This window comes from Bos grunniens, chromosome 6 (assembly GCF_055505025.1).
Source record: "Bos grunniens cultivar Pamir isolate PY7600 chromosome 6, Bosgru_T2T1.0, whole genome shotgun sequence".
Taxonomy (NCBI): domain Eukaryota; kingdom Metazoa; phylum Chordata; class Mammalia; order Artiodactyla; family Bovidae; genus Bos; species Bos grunniens.
The window spans coordinates 111051188-111072035 of record NC_141170.1 but is presented as its reverse complement, the minus strand read 5'-3'; the positions used below and the strand labels follow the sequence as shown (position 1 = coordinate 111072035).

At 36.7% G+C, this 20848-nt stretch overlaps 1 long non-coding RNA gene across 1 annotated transcript in view; it reads left to right on the top strand.

The window, feature by feature from the left end:
• The window catches only part of LOC147371199 (uncharacterized), a 228230-nt gene extending 209839 nt beyond the window's left edge, over positions 1-18391 (top strand). Inside the window, exon 3 of the long non-coding RNA XR_015165972.1 lies at positions 18314-18391. This is a non-coding gene — a long non-coding RNA (uncharacterized LOC147371199). The remainder of the gene's footprint in view (positions 1-18313) is intronic.
• The last annotated feature ends 2457 nt before the right edge of the window (positions 18392-20848 follow it).

Genomic DNA, 20848 nt, shown 5'->3' with positions numbered 1-20848 from the left:
CCATCTCTCCGGGTCATCCCAGTGCAACAGCCCCAAGGATCCTGTATTGAACCTGGACTGTATATGTACCAAGCAATATTTGTCAAAATGTAGCAAAAGATATTAAATTGACTGTTTTGCAATAAAGTCATAGCTGAGTCTCTGCCATGTGCTCAGTCTGGATACATCTAAGGATCACACAGAGTGCTCCCAGAGAACAGTGTTCACCCTACTGTCTATGCATTTCATAATTTATTGTAAAGCTAGATTACATTTGTTTTTGGAGAAGGCAATGGCAACCCACTCCAGTACTCTTGCCTGGAAAGTCCCGTGGATGGAGGAGCCTGGTGGGCTGCAGTCCATGGGGTCGCTAAGAGTCGGACACGACTGAGCAACTTCACTTTCACTTTTCACTTTCATGCATTGGAGAAGGAAATGGCAACCCACTCCAGTGTTCTTGCCTGGAGAATCCCAGGGACAGGGGAGCCTGATGGGCTGCCGTCTATGGGATCGCACAGAGTCGTACACGACTGAAGTGACTTAGCAGTAGCAGCAGGCAGTTTTCAATATAGTCTTTCTTTTTTTTCTTTTTATGTACTTCCCCCTTATATTCATTGTATTTCTTATATTTTATTGAACGATAATTGAACGATAATTGCTTTACAGAATTTTGTTGTTTTCTGTCAAACCTCAACATGAATCAGCCATAGGTATACATATATCCACTCCCTTTGAACCTCTGTCCCATCTCCCTCCCCATCTCACCCCTCTAGGTTAATACAGAGTTTGAGTTTCTTGAGCCATATAGCAAATTCCTGTTGGCTGTCTATTTTACATACGGTAATGTAAGTTTCCACATTACTCTTTCCTACATCTCACCCTCTCCTCCCCTCTCCCCATGTCCATAAGTCAATTCTCTATGTTTGTTTCTCCATTGTTGCCCTGTAAGTAAATTTTTCAGTACCATTTTTCCAGATTCCATATATATGTGTTAGAATATGATATTGCTCTTTCTCTTTCTGACTGACTTCACTCAGTATAATAGCTTCTAGGTTCATCCACCTCATTAGAACTGACTCAAAGGCGTTCTTTTTATGATTGAGTAATATTCCATTGTACCACTACTTCTTTATCCATTCATTTGTCGATGGACATCTAGGTTGCTTCCATGTTCTGGCTATTGTAAACAGTGCTGCAGTGAGCATTGGTGCTGGGAGCGAGCTCCACCCGTGGCAAAGGTCATGAGGAAGGAGGCTTGGCATACGCAAAGGCAGGATCAAGCCTCAGGAATCCCCCTGGAAATTCTCGAGCATCTACCCCCAAAACCAGAGTCTGCCTACTTTCTGCTTTGTGTTCTCACCTACACCTCTGACTTTATGGGGGGCTGTCCCCCACTGCCTCTCTCTGAAAAAAGAGTTAACTTACAGCTCCAGTTAATAATTTCTGGGTGACAGTGTTTCAACCTACAAACTCCTCTAGCTTGCCTGAATAGGTTTTTCTGGCCACATGTGATTGTTCAGAGCCTCCCAACTGTGAGAGGCAGGAGATGTTTTTGAGCAGTTAAAAGATTGATTAGAAATTGTATTGGTGAAGGGTTTTTCACTTGTTGGGCCAATGTTTGCTGCTAAGTCTCCATATCCCTTACCTACTGTGTCCTTGGCAGTGTATTGATTGATATAATGGGTGTATAGAAATGTAAGTAGTAGCCTCAATGTTTGTAACCTTGGACCCTTGAGTTAATTCTTTTCTTGATTGAGCCCACCTCACCTTCACCCTATAGGAATGCAACTTTATCCAATGCTTTTTGGAGGCTGGCGCCTGACTTTAGAATAATCACCTTTAGAGAAAAATAAGTTTCTTAAAATGTTAACAGACCTCCTGGCCAGAAGATGATGTAAATCACCTAAACTTTTGCATATGATAAGTTTGAAAGCCTGGCTTTGATTAGGATCAGGAACTGCTGTCCTTGCATGACTCTACCCCTTTCCCCATTATCCTCTATGCACAACTTAAGGTATAAACACTACTTTGGAAAATAAAGTGCGGGCCTTGTTCACCGAAACTTGGTCTCCCCATGTCGTTCTTTCTCTCACCTTCTGGCTGAATTATTTCAGCCTCTTTTCTCCACTGAATTTCCTCACTGAGCTATCCTCATTCTATTACTCTTTATATCTTTGATAAATATTTAAATAAATAGGTCGCCAATGCCGTCTCTCCTTTGAATACCCTGGATCAGCCTGGGCTGGACCCCGGCACATTGGGATACATCTGTCTTTTTCAGTTTTGGTTTCCTCAGGGTATATGCCTAGGAGTGGGATTGTGGGGTCATATGGTAGTTTCATTTCTAGTATTTTAAGGAATCTTTATACTGTCTTCCATAGTGGCTGTATCAATTTGCATTCCCATCAACAGTACAGGAGCATTCCCCTTTCTCCACATACTATCCAGCATTTATTGTTTGCAGACTGTTTGATGATATGGCCATTCTGACTGGTGTGAGGTGATATCTCATAGTAGTTTTGATTTGCATTTCTCTAATAATGAGCAATGGCACCCCACTCCAGTACTCTTGCCTGGAAAATCCCATGGACAGAGGAGCCTGGTGGGCTGCAGTCCATGGGGTTGCTAGGAGTCGGACATAACTGAGTGACTTCACTTTGACTTTTCACTTTCATGCATTGGAGGAGGAAATGGCAACCCGCTCCAGTGTTCTTGCCTGGAGAATCCCATGGACAGAGGAGCCTGATGGACTGCTGTCTATACAGAGTCGGACACGACTGAAGCGACTTAGCAGCAGCAGCAGCAATAATGAGCAATGTTGAGCATTTTTTCATGTGTTTGTATGTCTTCTTTGGAGAAATGTCCGTTTAGGTCTTTTTCCCACTTTTGGACTGGGTTGCTTGTTTTTCTGGCATTGAGCTTTATGAGCTGCTTGTATATTTTAGAGATTAATCCTTTGTTAGTTGTTTCATTTGCTATTATTTTCTCTCATTCTGAGGATTCTCTTTTCACCTTGTTTATAGTTTCCTTTGCTGTGCAAAAGCTTTTAAGTTTAATCAGGTCCCACTTGTTTACTTTTGTTTTTATTTCTGTTACTCTAGGAGGTGGGTCATAGAGGATCTTGCTTTGATTTATATCATCGAGTGTTCTGCCTATGTTTTCCTCTAAGAGTTTTATATTTTCTGGTCTTACATTTAGATCTTTAATCCATTTTGAGGTTATCTTTGTGGGTGGTGTTAGGAAGTATTCTAATTTCATTCTTTTATATGTAGCTCACCAGTTTTCCTTGCACCGTTTATTGAAGAGGCTGTCTTTGCCCCATTGTATATTCTTGCCTCCTTTGTCAAAAATAAGGTACACATAGGTGCATGGGTTTATTTCTGGGCATTCTATCTTGTTCCATTGGGCTATATTTCTGTTTTCATGCCAGTACCATACTGTCTTGATGACTGTAGCTTTGTAGTATTATCTGAAGTCAGGAAGGTTGATTCCTTCATTTTTCTTTTTCAAGACTGCTTTGGCTATTCGGGTTCTTTTGTGTTTCTGTATGAATTGTTAAATTTTTTGTTCTAGCCCTGTGAAAAATGTCATTGGTAGTTTGAATAGGGATTGCATTAAATCTGTAGATTGTGTTTGGTAATATAGTCATTTTCACAATATTGATTCTTCCCATCCAGGAACATGAAATATCTCTCCATCTGTTTATGTCATCTTTGATTTCTTTCATTAGTGTCTTATAATTTTCTGTATACAGTTCTTTTGTCTCCTTAGGCAAGTTTATTCCTAGATATTTAAAATTCTTTTTGTTGCAATGGTGAATGGGATTGATTCCTTAATTGCTGTTTCTGATTTTTTGTTGTTAGTATATAGAAATGCAAGTGACTTCTGTGTATTGATTTTGTATCCTGCAACTTTGCTAAATTCACCGATTAGCTCTAGTAATTTTCTAGTACTATCTTTAGGGTTTTCTAGGTACAATATCATGTCATCTGCAAACAATGAGAATTTTACTTCTCCTTTTCCAATCTGGATTCCTTTTATTTATTTATTTATTTTTTCTTCTCTGATTGCTGTTGCTAGGACCTCCAGAACTATGTTGAATAATAGTGGTGAAAGTGGACACCCTTATCTTGTTCCTGATCTTAGGGGGAATGCTTTCACTTTTTCACCATTGATTATATTGTTTTCTGTAGGCTTTTCATATATGGCCTTTACTATGTTGAGGTAGGTTCTTTCAATGCTCATTTTTTGAAGAGTTTTAATCATGAATTTTGTCAAAGGCTTTTTCAGCATCTATTGAGATTATCATATGTGGTTTTTATCTTTCAATTTGTTAATATGGTGTATCACATTCTCCAGGATAGACCCTATCTTGGGTCACAAATCAAGCCACAGTAAATTTAAGAAAATAGAAGTCATATCAAGCATCTTCTCTGACCACAATGCTATGAGACTAGATATCAATTACAAGGAAAAAAAAAACTGTAAAAACACAAACACATGGGGATTAAACAATACATTTATAAACAACCAACAGTTTACTGAAGAAATCAAAAGGGAAATTAAAAATTTCTAGAAACAAATGACAATGAAAACACGACAACTCAAAACCTATGAGTTGCAGCAAAAGCAGTTCTTCAAAGGAAATTTATAGCAATACAGTCCTACCTCAAGAAAGAAGAAAAGCATCGAATAGACAACCTAAATTTACACCTAAAACAACTGGAATAAGAAGAACAACCCCCCCAAAAATTAGCATAAAGAAAGAAATCATGAAGATCAGAGCAGAATTAAGTGAAAAAGAAATGAAAGAAACAGTAGTAAAGATTAATAAAACTAAAAGCTGGTTCTTTGAGAAGATACACAAAATTGACAAGCCTTTACAGCCAGACTCATAAGAACAAAGAAGAATCAAATCAACAAATTAGAAATGAAAAAGGAGAGGTTACAATAGACAATGCATAACTAAAAAGGATTATGAGAGACTATTATGAACAACTATATGGCAATAAAATGGATAACCTGGAAGAAATGGACAGATTTTTAGAAAAGTTCAATGCTCCAAGACTGAACCAGGAAGAATGAAATTTTGAACAACCCAACTACAAGCACTGAAATTGAAGCTGTAATAAAAAATCTCCCAAAACAAGAGCCCAGGACCAGATGGCTTCACAGGAGAATTCTATCAAACATTTAGAGAAGAGCTAATGCTTATCCTTCTAAAACTCTTTCAAAAAATTTTCAGAGGAAGGAACACTTCCAAACTCATTCTACAAGGCCACCATCACACTGATACCAAAACCAGACAAAGACAACACAAAAAAGGAAAACTACATGGGAAACAGTGGAAACAGTGTAAGACTTTATTTTTGGGGGGCTCCAAAATCACTGCAGATGGTGATTGCAGCTATGAAATTAAAAGACACTTACTCCTTGAAAGGAAAGTTATGACCAACCTAGATAGCATATTGAAAAGCAGAGACATTACATTGCCAACAAATGTCCGTCTGGTCAAGGCTATGGTTTTTCCAGTGGTCATGTATGGATGTGAGAGTTGGACTGTGAAGGAAGCTGAGCACCGAAGAATTGATGCTTTTGAACTGTGGTGTTGGAGAAGACTCTTGAGAGTCCCCTTGGACTGCAAGGAGATCCAACCAGTCCATTCTAAAAGTGATCAGTCCTGGGTGTTCACTGGAAGGACTGATCCTGAAATTGAAACTCCAATACTTTGGCCACCTGATGCAGAGAGTTGACTCATTGGAAAAGACCCTGATGCTGGGAGGGATTGGGGGCAGGAGGAGAAGGGGAAGACAGAAGATGAGATGGCTGGATGGCATCACTGACTTGATGGACCTGAGTTTTGAGTAAACTCTGGGAGTTGGTGATGGACAGGGAGGCCTGGCATGCAGTGATTTATGGGGTCACAAAGAGGGCTTCCCTGTGATAGAATTCTCCTGTGAAGCCATCTGGTCCTGGCTCAGAGGGTAAAGTGTCTGCCTACAATGTGGAAGACCCAGGTTCAGTCCCTGGGTCAGGAAGTTCCCCTGGAGAAGGAAATGGCAACCCACTCCAGTACTCTTGCCTGGAAAATCCCATGAACTGAGAAGCCTGGTAGGCTGCAGTCCATGGGGTTGGAAAGAGTTGGACATGACTGGGTGACTGAACTCAACTGACTGAACTGACAGGCCAATATCACCAATGAACACAGTTGCCAAAATCCTCAACAAAATTTAGCAAACAGAATTCAGCAACAAAAAGCTCATACACCGTAATCAAGTTGGGTTTACTCCAACTTGGGATGCAAGGATTCTTCAATATATGGAAATAAATCAATCAGATCAGATCAGTCGCTCAGTCGTGTCCGACTCTTTGCGACCCCATGAATCGCAGCACGCCAGGCCTCCCTGTCCATCACCAACTCCCGGAGTTCACTCAGACTCATGTCCATCGAGTCAGTAATGCCATCCAGCCATCTCATCCTCTGTCGTCCCCTTCTCCTCTTGCCCCCAATCCCTCCCAGCATCAGAGTCTTTTCCAATGAGTCAAGTCTTCGCATGAGGTGGCCAAAGTACTGGAGTTTCAGCTTTAGCATCAGTCCTTCCAAAGAAATCCTAGGGCTGATCTCCTTTAGAATGGACTGGTTGGATCTCCTTGCAGTCCAAGGGACTCTCAAGAGTCTTCTCCAGCACCACAGTTCAAAAGCATCAATTCTTCGGTGCTCAGCTTTCTTCACAGTCCAACTCTCACGTCCATACATGACCACAGGAAAAACCATAGCCTTGACTAGACGGACCTTTGTTGGCAAAGTAACGTCTCTGCTTTTGAATATGCTATCTAGGTTGGTCATAACTTTTCTTCCAAGGAGTAAGTGTCTTTTAATTTCATGGCTGCAGTCACCATCTGCAGTGATTTTGGAGCCCAGAAAAATAAAGTCTGACACTGTTTCCACTGTTTCCCCATCTATTTGTCATGAAATGATGGGACCGGATGCCATGATCTTCGTTTTCTGAATGTTGAGCTTTAAGCCAACTTTTTCACTCTCCACTTTCACCTTCATCAAGAGGTTCTTTAGTTCCTCTTCACTTTCTGCCATAAGGGTGGTGTCATCTGCATATCTGAGGTTATTGATATTTCTCCTGGCAATCTTGATTCCACCTTGTGTTTCTTCCAGTCCAGCGTTTTTCATGATGTACTCTGCATATAAGTTAAATAAACAGGGTGACAATATACAGCCTTGATGTACTCCTTTTCCTATTTGGAACCAGTCTGTTGTTCCATGTCCAGTTCTAACTGTTGCTTCCTGACCTGCATACAAATTTCTCAATCAATCAATGTGATACACCATATATTCACTTTTGATATTCATTTTTCAAACTAAGATGGTCATTGGTAGTTTGAAATAGAAAAAGTAATGGGCTGTGCAGCCATTTGGCCAAGTCTTGCCAATTTTCCAATGCTATCATGCTATTTCTGTAAATATATAAGATATATTTATTTGTATGTGTGTCTTTTCTATAAAATTGATTGATAGGTATATACCAGGCAGTGATATGTTAGTATTTATTTTTAGAGTATGAAATAGCATTTATTATGAAACAGAGGTATTTAAAAAAAAATTGGTGTCTAAGCACTTTTAAACTTTGATGATTACTGAATAGAGAAGTAGTATCCTAAAATTATGATAATACATATTCCGTAGGAGCACATTAGGTATAAGGGACTTTTATCTGAAAATATTCTGTCCTTTTCCTTTTGAATTACTTATATAAGCTATCTTCAGCTTTACTTTTTCTTTGTATTCGTCTCTTATAATCACCAGTGACCTCACCACTTACTTGTTCACAGTATTTTAAAATTTACATCCTTATTTCCAACCTCCTTTTAAGCCTTACTATGGATGCACTCAACCCCAAATTTCACATGGACATTTTCACTGAATGTGTCCGCTTAATCCTTAGTTGACATTAACAAAATAAATGTATAGTCTCTCTTCTTCTGACTGAGTTTGCTTTCTGACAACCCTAAATCTCTTAGTGTGCTGCCTGAAACTACTTCTAGCATATTGATTACCAGATTTGATTTGGATATTTTGTCTGACCAAAGTAGCATGCCATCCTTCCCACTGATGGTTGTGCCTTCCTTCCTAGGATATGTGTCAAAACTTACATAAAAGTGTTTTATAGCTGATTTAATTAGCAAAGGATAACAAGTATGTTATGCTTCCCTGTTATTTACTTCTACAACAGTGAGTGTTTATTCTTTTGTAATATCAGTCACTAAAATTTATTTTCCTGATATACATCAAGTTCAAGAGCAGGGTCATTGTCTATAAGACTTGCCATTGGGCATGTAACACAGCACCTTGCAGGTTATAGGTGCTTTAATAAATGTTCGGTGAACAGCTAAACAACCTAAAAATGCTGTTTAGTAACATGTAAAATTTTTTTTTTGAAAATTCTTATTTCCCTGTACCAGCAGGAATGGCTTTTGATTATTTTTAAAATGTAATATATTTAAGCTCTTCATCTTCTTCATTAATTGATATTTCTAATACTTGTGCTTTTAAATGCACCAAAGATATTCATATAGCAGCTTCAATTTTACATTCTTATTAATATTGTACAGTTAAAATATTATTTAGAAATTCTGGTCTGAATCATGTAATATCTTTCTGGTGCCTTCTCCAAGTATTTTGAGTTTGGGCCTTCTCATTAGCTGTTGAACAATAAGCTTTCAGTTCTGGAAGCAGAGGGCATAAGCCTGGCATCAGGTCAGCCAATGTCCTCCTGCCACAGTTTTCATGCTGGCCAAAGTTCTCAAGTTTATGGTTCTTTTAGGGCCTTACTTTCAATAAATACCATTTAATGCTTAGAAAAAGCTGAACTTTTGAGAGAAAGAGGACAGGAAATGTGTGGCAGTGCCATGTATTTAAGGCAATGTAGGTTAGCAGCTAATAAAAATCATGTGTCATTAAGAAGATGGTTCAATTTTTCACTTGGGTGATTCCTCTACAGTAGTCTTAATAGCGAACTCACAGAATGTTCTGCTTCATACAACAATCTTCTGACTTAAGAAAGATCTAAATAGCAAAGAGTAAAACATAATAAAGCCTGGTATTTGTTTAAAAATACGACTGTAATTGAGCAGTTTTAAAACTTAGTCATCTGGTTATTACTAAAGCCTCTGCCTAACTTTCTCTGTATATGTTTAGCAAAGAACAGTCTGACAAAATGCATTAAAACATGGTTCTGACTCACTAGAAGCTTAATCTTGTGAGTGAGTTCTAGTATAGCAGAGAGATGAACAGGAGCATCATGTCCTTAGGAAAAATCAGAAACTTTCAGGTTTCTGAAGGCAATTTATAGTTTATAGCAAAATTCAAACATGCATTATAATAGTTTCTGCAGTTTGGTGTCATGAGAAATACTTAAAATTCTTGGAGTTGGATGTGAATATTTTATTGAAATACTAACTTCCTAGGAATTTTGAAAAACTCTATTTAGATTATTTTACTGTCTTTTGTGGAAACAGTCATTTCCACATCAACTTTAGCTTGTCTTGATGTTTAAAAGTTTTAGGTTTAATTATGTAGCTGCAGAATAATAATTACAGAAGCATAAAGTATATACCGTGTAGACTACATAGTTAATCATAGAAAAAGTGAGAGTTCCAGAAAAAACATCTACTTCTGCTTTCTTGACTATGCCAAAGACTTTGACTGTGTGGATCACAATAAATTGTGGAAAATTCTGAAAGAGATGGGAATACCAGACCACCTGACCTGTCTCTTGAGAAGTCTGTGTGCAGGTCAGGAAGCAACAGTTAGAACTGGACATGGAACAACAGACTGGTTTCAAATAGGAAAAGGAGTACGTCAAGGCTATATATTGTCACCCTGTTTATTTAACTTATACGCAGAGTACATCATGCAAACTGCAAGGCTGGATGATCAAAAACTGGAATCAAGATTGCCAGGAGAAATATCAATAACCTCAGATATGCAGATGATACCACTTTAATGGCAGAAAGTAAAGAGGAACTAAAGAGCCTCTTGATGAAAGTGAAAGAGGAGCATGAAAAAGCTGGCTTAAAATTCAACATTCAAAAAACAAAGATCATGGCAACTGGTCCCATCACTTCATGGCAAATAGATGGGGACGAAATGGAGACAGTGACAGACTTTATTTTTTGGGACTCCAAAATCACTGTAGATGGTGACTGCAGCCATGAAATTAAAAGATGCTTGCTCCTTGGAAGAAAAGCTATGACCAACCTAGACAGTGTATTGAAAAGCAGAGACATCACCAATGGCTGACTCATGTTGATGTAATGTGAAAACAACCACAATATTGTAAAGTCATTAGCCTCCAATTAAAATGAATAAATTACTTAACAAAAAAGAAAAGCAGAGACATTGCTTTGCTGACAAATTTTATGAGAGCTGAACCATAAATAAAGCTGAGCACTGAAGAATTGATGCTTTTGAACTGTGGTGTTGGAGAAGACTCTTGGAAGTCCTTTGGAGTGCAAAGAGATTAAACCAGTCAATCCTAAAGGAAATCAGTCCTGAATATTCATTGGAAGGACTGATGCTAAAGCTGAAGCTCCAATACTTTGGTCACCTGATATGAAGAACTCACTGGAAATGACTCTGATGCTGGACAAGATTGAAGGCAGGAGGAGAAAGAGATGACAGAGGATGAGACGGTTGGATGGATCACCTACTCGATGGACATGAGTTTGAGCAAGCTCTGGGAGTTGGTGATGGACAGGAAAGCCTGGCCTGCTGCAGTCCACGAGGTCGTAAAGAATTGGACACGACTGAGCGACTGAATTGAACTAGTGTAGACTACAAAGACCTACAGGGCCTTCATTAAATACTTCAATCTGGTAACTGAAATATCTGAATAAAAATTAAATGCCAATGTGTATGAATTTCATTTTAAGTACAGCAGACATGAAGGTTCTATGTCTTTTATGCAAAATGAATTTTATGTGCTATCCTATTAATTTTAATCCTGACAATAATCTTGTAGGATATGAAGACAGTGTGTCTTGGAAATACTAAATATTTACCTAGAGCCAAAGACAGTAGTGATTCATGGGGCTAAGTTTTACATTTGTGGGCTGTTTTCTGAAATGAATATATATTATATGTGTATATACATAGTTTATATATAGAGAGAAGAAAATAATAATGTGAGATCTGTTAAGAAGCTATATTTAATGGAAAAAGTGGATTTAAATCTCTCTCTCTAGGTCTGGAATAATTTAGGTGGGGGCAGGGAAAGAGATTGAGCTGTCTAGAGGCGAAGGCACAAGCCACAAAGGAGGCATTTAAGAGTTCTCGTCTAAACAATTGCTCTTTTGATCCTTTTTATTCTGTTCCTATACCCAGTGTCCTATTGCAGAGCCTCATCACCTCATATTTGAATCATTATTGGAGACTTTAAATCAGACTCTCCAGTAGTATTTCTCTTCATATAATACAGAAATCAGATTTTTTGTACATTCATTCATTCACTCACTCACTGTAAATGTACTGAATGAATGCCTACCTACTATGTGCCAGGAATTATGCTGGGTGTCAGAGATCTATAAGTTAAAATGTTGTCTCAAGCCTTCTTGGATGTCTTAGTCACCAGTGAGGAAATAGTTTGGCATGTGGTCCTAAAGCTTAGATGAGAAGTCTATATATATTTCCAGTAAGAGTTTCAGATTGATGAGTAATTGAATTGGTGATACTTGAAATTGTAGGTGATTGTTTATGTGGTAGAAATAGAGAAAAAGAATATGAAACCTGAAAGAAGGACAAAATTTTGAGGGTGATGAATTTGCTCAGGAGAGAGAGAGAGTGCAGGGGAAGAAGGAGGAGGTTGTATCCAGGAAGTCGGAGGACAAGAATAGTCAACTGAGGAGTTGCTACTCAGATGTCAGTGGGATTTGTCTTACCAATCACTCCAGTCCGCACAATGTATTTAGAAGTGTCCCGGGTGAGACATGGGAGAGCTCAAGTTCAGGTTCCAGGTCTGCACCTTTGTAGCTGTATAAATTACATCCAGGGTACGCAAGGCAGGTCCTTGAGATCTTAGCCTAATGTGTGCATTTGTTTTCTAGACTAAGAAACCTAGACTGTGAATCAGATGTGATTAATGTTTCACATATGATGCAGAATAATATTCTTTAAAAAAAGTACAGTAGTGTTGACTTTTTCTAGGCTTTGTCTCTAGTGTCCTTAGGGGTGATTATAGAAGGATAAAACAATAGTTGGTGGGGGACTATCCAGGCAACTACAAGGCTGGATTTAGCTGATAACCTAGAGTTCTGACACTTACTTCCCTGGGCTTCCCAGGTGGCCCAGTGGTAAAGAATCTACCTGCCAATGCAGGAGATGCGGGAGACACAGGTTTGATCCCTGAGTCAGGAAGATCTCCTGAAGGAGGAAATGCCAACCCATTCCAACTCTGTCTTGGGAAATCCCATGGACAGAGGAACCTGGCAGGCTACAGTTCATGGGGTTGCAAAGAGTCAGGCATGGTTGAGCACACACACACAGACACCTACAAGCTGTATATTAAGAGAATTTAAACTTGAAAAAGAAAAATGATTTTTAAAGTCTTTTTAGAGACATGGGTCCAGAAGTGTTATCTTACAGTATTTTTAATTGAACTTTAATCCCCTTGTTCTCATTAGTTTTTGGAAACAAATTAAGTTGAACATTCTAAGTTCCCTTGGAGGCTTTAGTACAGATATATTTGCTTTATATTTAGCCAACTTTCTGCATGTAGTAAAATGGCCTTCATAAAAACACTGTGGAAATTGAAGATTTTTATTTCCTAACAAACCTATTTTGCAGCCAAAATTATCATGAAGTTATTCACTGTAGAAATTTTAATTTGCAACACAGTGGCACGACTTGGCTTAATGGGACAAACAATCTTAAAGAAAAAATTTATATTATCTTTTTTAAAGCTTTTGACTTTTAAAAATACACTTTATTTTCTAGAGCAGTTTTAGGCTCACAGCAAAACTGGGTAGAAGGTACAGAGATATCCCATTAACTCTCTTGCCCCCATGAACGCATTGTTGTTTGTTGTTTAGTCGCTAAGTTATGTCTGACTCTTTGTATCCCCTTGGACAGTACCAGGCTCCTCTGTCCATGGGATTTCCCAGGCAAGAATACTGGAGTGGGTTGCCATTTCCTACTCCAGGGGATCTTCCCGACCCAGGGATTGAATCTGCATTTCCTGCTTGCAGGTGGATTCTTTGCCACTGAGCCACCAGGGAAGCCCAACCCCCTTGCCCTGTTCATGTGTAGCCTCCCTATTATGGACATCTACAACTTAGCAGTATGTTTGTTCAAACTGACAAACCTCCGCTGACTGACACATCTTTATCACCCAGAGTCCATAGTTTACAATGGGGCTCATTTTCAGTGTTATGCATTTTTTGGCTTTGGACAAATTATGATGACATATATTCACCATTATGAAGGAGATCAGCCCTGGGATTTCTTTGGAAGGAATGATGCTAAAGCTGAAACTCCAGTACTTTGGCCACCTCATGTGAAGAGTTGACTCATTGGAAAAGACTCTGATGCTGGGAGGGATGGGGGCAACAGGAGAAGGGGATGACAGAGGATGAGATGGCTGGATGGCATCACTGACTCAACGGACGTGCGTCTGAGTGAACTCTGGGAGTTGGTGATGGACAGGGAGGCCTGGCGTGCTATGATTCATGGGGTCGCAAAGAGTCGGACACGACTGAGCAACTGATCTGATGTGATCTGATCTGATGGTATCATACAGACTAGTTTCATTGCCCTAAAAGTCTTCTGTACTGGGCCTGTTTATCTAGGCTTCCCCTCTAAATCCTGGCAGCCACTGACCTTTTTACTGTCTCCATAGTTTTGCCTTCTCTAGAATGTCATATAATTAGAACTATATAGTATGTAGTCTTTTCAGATTGGCTCTTTTCATTGGTAATATGCATTGTTTCCTAGGTGTATTTTCATTTTTTGACAACTCATTTCTTTTTAGTGTTGAATAATATTCCATTATCCGAATGTACCACTATTTATCCATTCACCTACTGAAGGACATCTTGATTGCTTTCAAGTTTTGGCAATTATTTAGCTGCTATAAACATTCATGTTCAGGTTTTTGTGTGGGCATAATTTTCATTTCCTTTGAGTAAATACTCAGGAATGTGATTTCTGGATCTTATGGTAAGAGTATTCCAGTTTTGTAAGAAAACTCCAAATTGCCTTTCAAAGAGTGAGTCCCATTTTGCATTCCCACCAGCAATGCGTAGAAGGTCGTTTGTTATATATCTCCCAAATATCTCCCAAACATTTAGTGCTGTCAGTGTTCTGGATGTTGACTGTTCTAATACAGGCATACCATGGAGATATTGCAGGTTCAGTTCTAGACCACTACAATAAAGCAAGTTGCAATGATCTTTAAATTTCCAGGTGTTTATGAAAGTTATGTTTATACTATTCTGTAGTTTATAAGTGTACAATAGCATTATGTCTAAAAAACAATGTATGTACCATGATTTTTAAAATGCTTTATTGCCTAAAAAATGTTATACCATCATCTGAGCCATCAGTAAGATGTTATGTTTTGCAATAGTAACATCAAAGATCACTGATCACAGATCACTATAACAAATATAATAATAATGCTAAAGGTTGAAAAACTGTAAGAATTATCAAAATGTACCATAGAGAGGTGAAATGAACAGATATTGTTGGAAAAATGGCATCAGTAGACTTGCTCAATTTAGGATTACCAGAAACATTCAATTTGTAAAAATGCTTTATCTGCTCAGTAAAGCAAAGCACGAGCTCAGGTAGCCTGTGGTTGTGCAGTGGCTTCTCATTGTTTCCCTGATGACGTATGATGTGGAGCATCTTTTCATATGCTTTTTTGTCATATGTACATTTTCTTTGGTGTCTTTTAAGGCCTTTGGCTCATTGTTTTAAATTTGGGTTGTTTATTTCCTTATTGTGAAGTTTTAAGAGTTCTTTGTGTGTTTTGGATAACAGTTCATTGTCAGATATTTCTTTTGCAAATATTTTCTCCCAATCTATGACTTGTCTTCTCATTCTCTTGATAATGTCTTACACAAAGCAAAATTTTTACATTTTAATCAAGTCCCAATTGCTAAGTCTTTTATAGACTATGCACATGGTGTTTTATGACCAAACCCAAAGTCATCTAGATTTTCCTCCTAAGTTATCTTCTAGGAATTTTGTGTTTTGTATTTAGGTTTGTAATCTCTTTTTTTTTTTGGCCATACTACAGAGCTTTTGGGATCTTACTTCCCTGACCAGGACTTGAACCTGGTGAAACTACTGGACCACCAGGAAATTCCCTGTAATCAATTTTGAGTTCATTTTTGTGAAAGAGATGAATAGTCTGTATCTAGATTGCTTTTTTTTTTTTTTTTTGTGCATGTGGATGTCTGGCATATGGAAATGGTTTCAGCACCATTTGCTGAAAAGCTGTTTGCTGTATTTTATTGCCTTTGCTCCTTCATCAAAGATGAGTTGACTGTATTTATATGCATCTATTTCTAGGCTTTCTATTCTGATCCATTGATCTATTTGTCTCTTCTTTCACAGTACTACAACATCTTGATTACTGTAATTTTAGATTAAGTCTTGAAGTTAAGTAGTATCCATCCTCTAACTTTGTTCTTCTACTTCAACATTGTGTTAGCTATTCTGGGATTTTGCTTCTCCATATCAATTTTAGAATAAGTTTCTCCATATCCGTAAAACAATATGCTGGGATTTTGATTGGAATTGGGAATATAGGTCGAAACACAAAGAACTGAGAGCTTGGGAGTATTGGTTTTTCCAACCCAAGGACATAGACTCTCTCTCCACTTACTTAGTTTTCCTTTAATTTCATTCATCAACATTTTCTAATATAACTATTATATATATATATATATATATATATAGTTAGTTAGTTAGTTAGTTAGTTAGTTTACACCTAAATATTTTACTTTTGGGGTATTAATTTAAATGGTATTGTGTTTTTAAATTTCAAAATATATTTGTTTGTTACTAGTATATGGGAAAGTGATTGTATATTTGATCTTTGATCTTGAAAACTTGCTATATAATTGCTTTTTAGTTCCAGGAGATTGTTGATTATTTAGGATTTTCTAAATATAAAATTTTGTTACCTGTGGGGAAAGACAGTTTTATATTTTAGTATGTCTCTTATTTCCTTTCCTTGCCTTATTGTATTAGCTAGGACTTCAAGTACAGTGTTGAAAAGGAATGGCCAGAGGGTATATTCTTGCCTTGCTCCTGATCTTAGTTGGAAAACTTCTAGTTTCTCACTGATAAATATGATGATAGTTGTAAGATTTTTGTAGATTTTCTTTTTAAAAAAATCACATTGAGAAAGTTTCCTTCTGTCCCCAGCTTACAGAGTTTTTATCATGAATATGGATTATATTTTGTCAAACGCTTTTTATCTGCATCTACTGATACGATTTTTTCTTTGTTAGCATATTTATGTGATGGATTATATTAATTGATTTTTGAATGTTAAATCAGTCTTGCATACCTAGGATAGCTCACACTTTGTTGTAGGTCTTCTTATAGCATGTTATTCTTGGTTTACTTAAAATAAAATAAGAAAATTATCTCAGTGACAAGTTTTCATGACCATGTTGGACAAATTTGATTAAAACACAGAGATATATAAATAGATAGATCTATGAAGATCTAAAATTGAATAAATAAATGGAGAAGAGTGAGATCTTATGTGAGCTGAATATATTATGAAGTTGATACTGGAATGGAAGAGTCTCAAAGGGAAAGAGATTTTTACAGCAAAATATAAGTAACTAGAGTACTAGATTATCACTATATCCATTATTTGCAGTTATACCCAAGGAACTAAAAAAGCTGCATGCACCATAGTATTTTCTTTAAATTTCACAGATGTTTATTATAAAATATTACTTTGGAAAATCATATTTAAATTTTTTAATGCTTAAAATTTCTGTTTTATTTTTAACCCTGAGTTCTATGATAATGCTATAATATTTCTGCTTTTAAATATGTATTTTTTCTTAATCATTGTATTAAAAATAAAATATATTCTTAGTTCCTTGGTACTAATTTTCTTCATCATTTGGTCTTGGCAAGAATTTTGTTTTTACTTTCCTGATTTGTCACAATACAGTTAAATATGACCCACTGTACTGCTTAAGAATAGACTTAATATATACAAAATTAGAATAAGAGAAATAAAATGAGATAGTAAATATTTATATAGATTTAAAATAACTGATAGTATACTAAATATTTAAGATAGACTCTGTGGCAATTATGTATCCATTTTTATATAAAGGAAGAAGAAATAATAGAGTACTAGTCAGAATCCTTTTGATCATGTATCTACTTTTATATATAGGAAGAATAGCAGAAATAATAGAATATTTAGTCAGAATTCTTTCGGTTGTGTATTATTTTATAAAGAAAGGATTGCAGAATAGTAGTGTAGCAGATAATTAAACAGATAATAGTATAACAGATAAGTTTGGTTGCAGATAATTAAAAAATCAGTGAACCAAACCAACTAATCAAAAGCCCAAGCTTTTAGCAGGCATTATTCACAGCAGCTGAGGAATAAGGATGCTAATCTGTTGAAAGGGAAGTGAGTGAACACCAGCAGTATTTATTGCATGTGAGTCTATAAAATGTTGTAAGAATACTACAGTCCGCTTTGTGTGATAGACTGTGTCATACTGGACCTCCATTTCTGCCTCCTCCCTGTTCCCATGTCCCTTGGTAGTCCCCTCCCACACTCATGGCCAAGTGACTTGCTAAATGGGACAATAGCAAAGATGACATAAATAGAAGTTTGAAAAGTTCTTACACTTTGAAAATTGTCTACTCTTGTTCCTGGAAATACTTCTTCCATCATGGAAAGTGACCTCAGCTGTCCTGCTGGAGGATGACAGACCAGGTGGAGAGAGTCACCAGCCATTCCAGCTGAGGCCCCAGGCATGTGAGTGAGGGGATCAAGATGTCCATGCTCAGCTTAGCTGGTTCTGATCAGGCGAGTTAATCAACCATAAATACTATGAGAAATTATAAGTTGTATTTGTGTGACACGTGATACCTTTTGGTGTGGATTATTATCAATTAGCAAACACTAACTGATACACCATGTCATGACATACTTATTTCTTTCCTTGAGGAAATTGAAAAAGTGTTTTACTGATGATGCCTTACAAAGCATTTAAAGACTGAAAAGTGGGAAAACTTGGATCTAACGTTGACATTTCCTTCTTGCAGTTTGCTTGATCAGAATAATCAGTGACTCACAATATGACTGAAGCATAAGTGAGAACACTTTGATATTCAAGAAATGAGGTAATATGCATATTACTCAATGTGATAATGCCAGTAATTTTCTCACTTATATATGTTTAAGGAAATGTCACCAGGAGTGGTAGTCAACTTCATTTGAAATTCAAAACATTGAAGTCAATTTTTAAACATTTTTATTGTGTTCAAGATAGAGAAACAAAGAATAATTAAAGTTTGACTATATACACATGTAATGAATATATTTTGTAATAATGCAACTTTAGCTCGCTATTACCTAGCAAGACTGAAATTTTAAGTGTTGGTTTAGTTATTTCAAACCTACACTTTGAAAACACATGTAGCTAATTTTAACATAAAATGGATAATTTAAAAATTAGATGAATTCCCCCCCATAATGCACTCTTTTCTATCTCCTCTTTTCTCATTATGGTTATTTGTCCATTTGTCAAATCTTTGATGAATTGAGTAGATTATATATATGAGTCAGTGTATGTGTGGGTTTATACATGGACAGTAATAATGGACATTTAATCTTCTAAAACAGTATCAGGTGTATATATTGCCATAACAATATTCAAAATTCCCTATGTTTATTTCTATTTCATTTTTGTTTTACAGATGTAAAAATGGAGGCCCAAAGATATCAGCTAGCTTGCTGGTTGCATAATTATTTAATGGGAACCCAGATCTTGAATTCAGATCTTCTGACTATTAAAGCTACTCTATTCCCAGGTAAGTTATGCTCACATCTTTATTTTCTCTCCCTCTTTCTCTCATATGTCATAAAATATGGATATTGGTTTATAATCATTGACATTTTTAATAAGTATTAATATGTATATTTATATTATGTAATATATCAAACACATAAAAGTAACCATTTAAAACCGGACAATTTACATACCATTAAAAAATATTTCAGGCTTCCCTGGTGGCTCAGATGGTAAAGCATCTGCCTGCAATGTGGGAGACCTGGGTTCAATCCCTGGGTTGGGAAGATCCCCTGGAGAAGGAAATGGCAACTCACTCCAGTACTCTTGCCTGGAAAAGTCCGTGGACGGAGGAGCCTGGCAGACTACAGTTCATGAGATCTCAAAGAGTCGCACATGACTGAGTAACTTCACTTCTCATGAAAAAATATTTTTGCTTCCAGGTGTAAGGTACTCTAGTTAAACTATTAAGATTCTATAAGAATACAGCCACATGAAATGTTTGTGTATCTGCCTGTGTGTAGTAGCATAATTTAACACTCAAGTCATTATTTCCTAGGGAATAGAAATTCCCTAGAAAGATTGTAAGGTGTAGAGAATGACATGAATGGCATCATTTTCAGTACATTTTTCAGGATAGAAAGAGTAAATTAAAAGTAGAAGTGTAAAAAGTAGAGTATGTGGCTGGTTTTAGTAAAGAAGTGATTGCCGTGGTAAACAAAAATGAAACCCCTGTCTGGGAGAAAAGTAATTTAGCTTCCTGAACAGCTGTACCTCAGAGGGTCAGGCATATGAGCAATTAAAATTAAACAAGTTGATTTTAATATGCCTCAGTAACTGTGATTGATCTTACAGTGCTGTTGTTGACTATACATCAAGAAACAATTTAGGATTCAGTTTAAAACAAAGTTTATAATCCTTGTTTAATAGATTTTGGTACCCCAGGCCATGCAGTGCTGTAAAAATGATTAAAACGTGCCCTATCTCTGTGTAATCTATAAACCCTCTCTCTAAAATTAGTTAGGTTCCAAAGACTCCTTAGCAGGCCTGCCAGTGCCAGGTCTGTAGAATTCCAAATAAGCCATCTATCATTATTTCCATACACAAGGTTCATTAGACACCTCATTCTTTATCTTATTAGCACCAAAGTCAGCTAAACAATCAAACCGAAAGGTCACCTTTAACAATACCTAGTTAAACCAAAAGGTACATCAAGATGTTCTTAACGCAATATACCAAAATGCAGAGATAACACTGTCTAGAAGGCCAATGAAGGGTTATCATTTAAAAAATAAAAATATCTACATTTATAAATTTAAAGAAAAATTTTAGATAACATCTTAAAGAGATGAATTTGTTCTATTGTTCAGTTAGTGGACACAAAAAGTCCTTGTTAGTTATGTTATTTAAAAGCAATATTCCTTTGTATGTTATTAAATTTAAGTTTTAGTTCTTATGAAATGATGGGCAAGATCAATAACTGGAGTTATTTCAAATTCTTCTTAAGATTATGACTCTCACAGAAGCACATGCTTTCTGAACTTTAAAAAAAAAATCCCATTTTTGTCACTAGCATTTTATGAGAGAGCTCTTTATTTTAAAGGAGTTAGTGCAATCAAAGGCTTTAGCTATGGTTTCTAATAGTAAGAAAATGTGAAGTTTAACTTTAATGTACATAAAAGTTCTATTTAACTGGTAATGAATTTTTCTTCTTTGAAGTGAAAGTAATATAAGCTCAAAAAATGTGCTAATCTTATCACTCAGTTTATTACATGAATAAAACTATAAG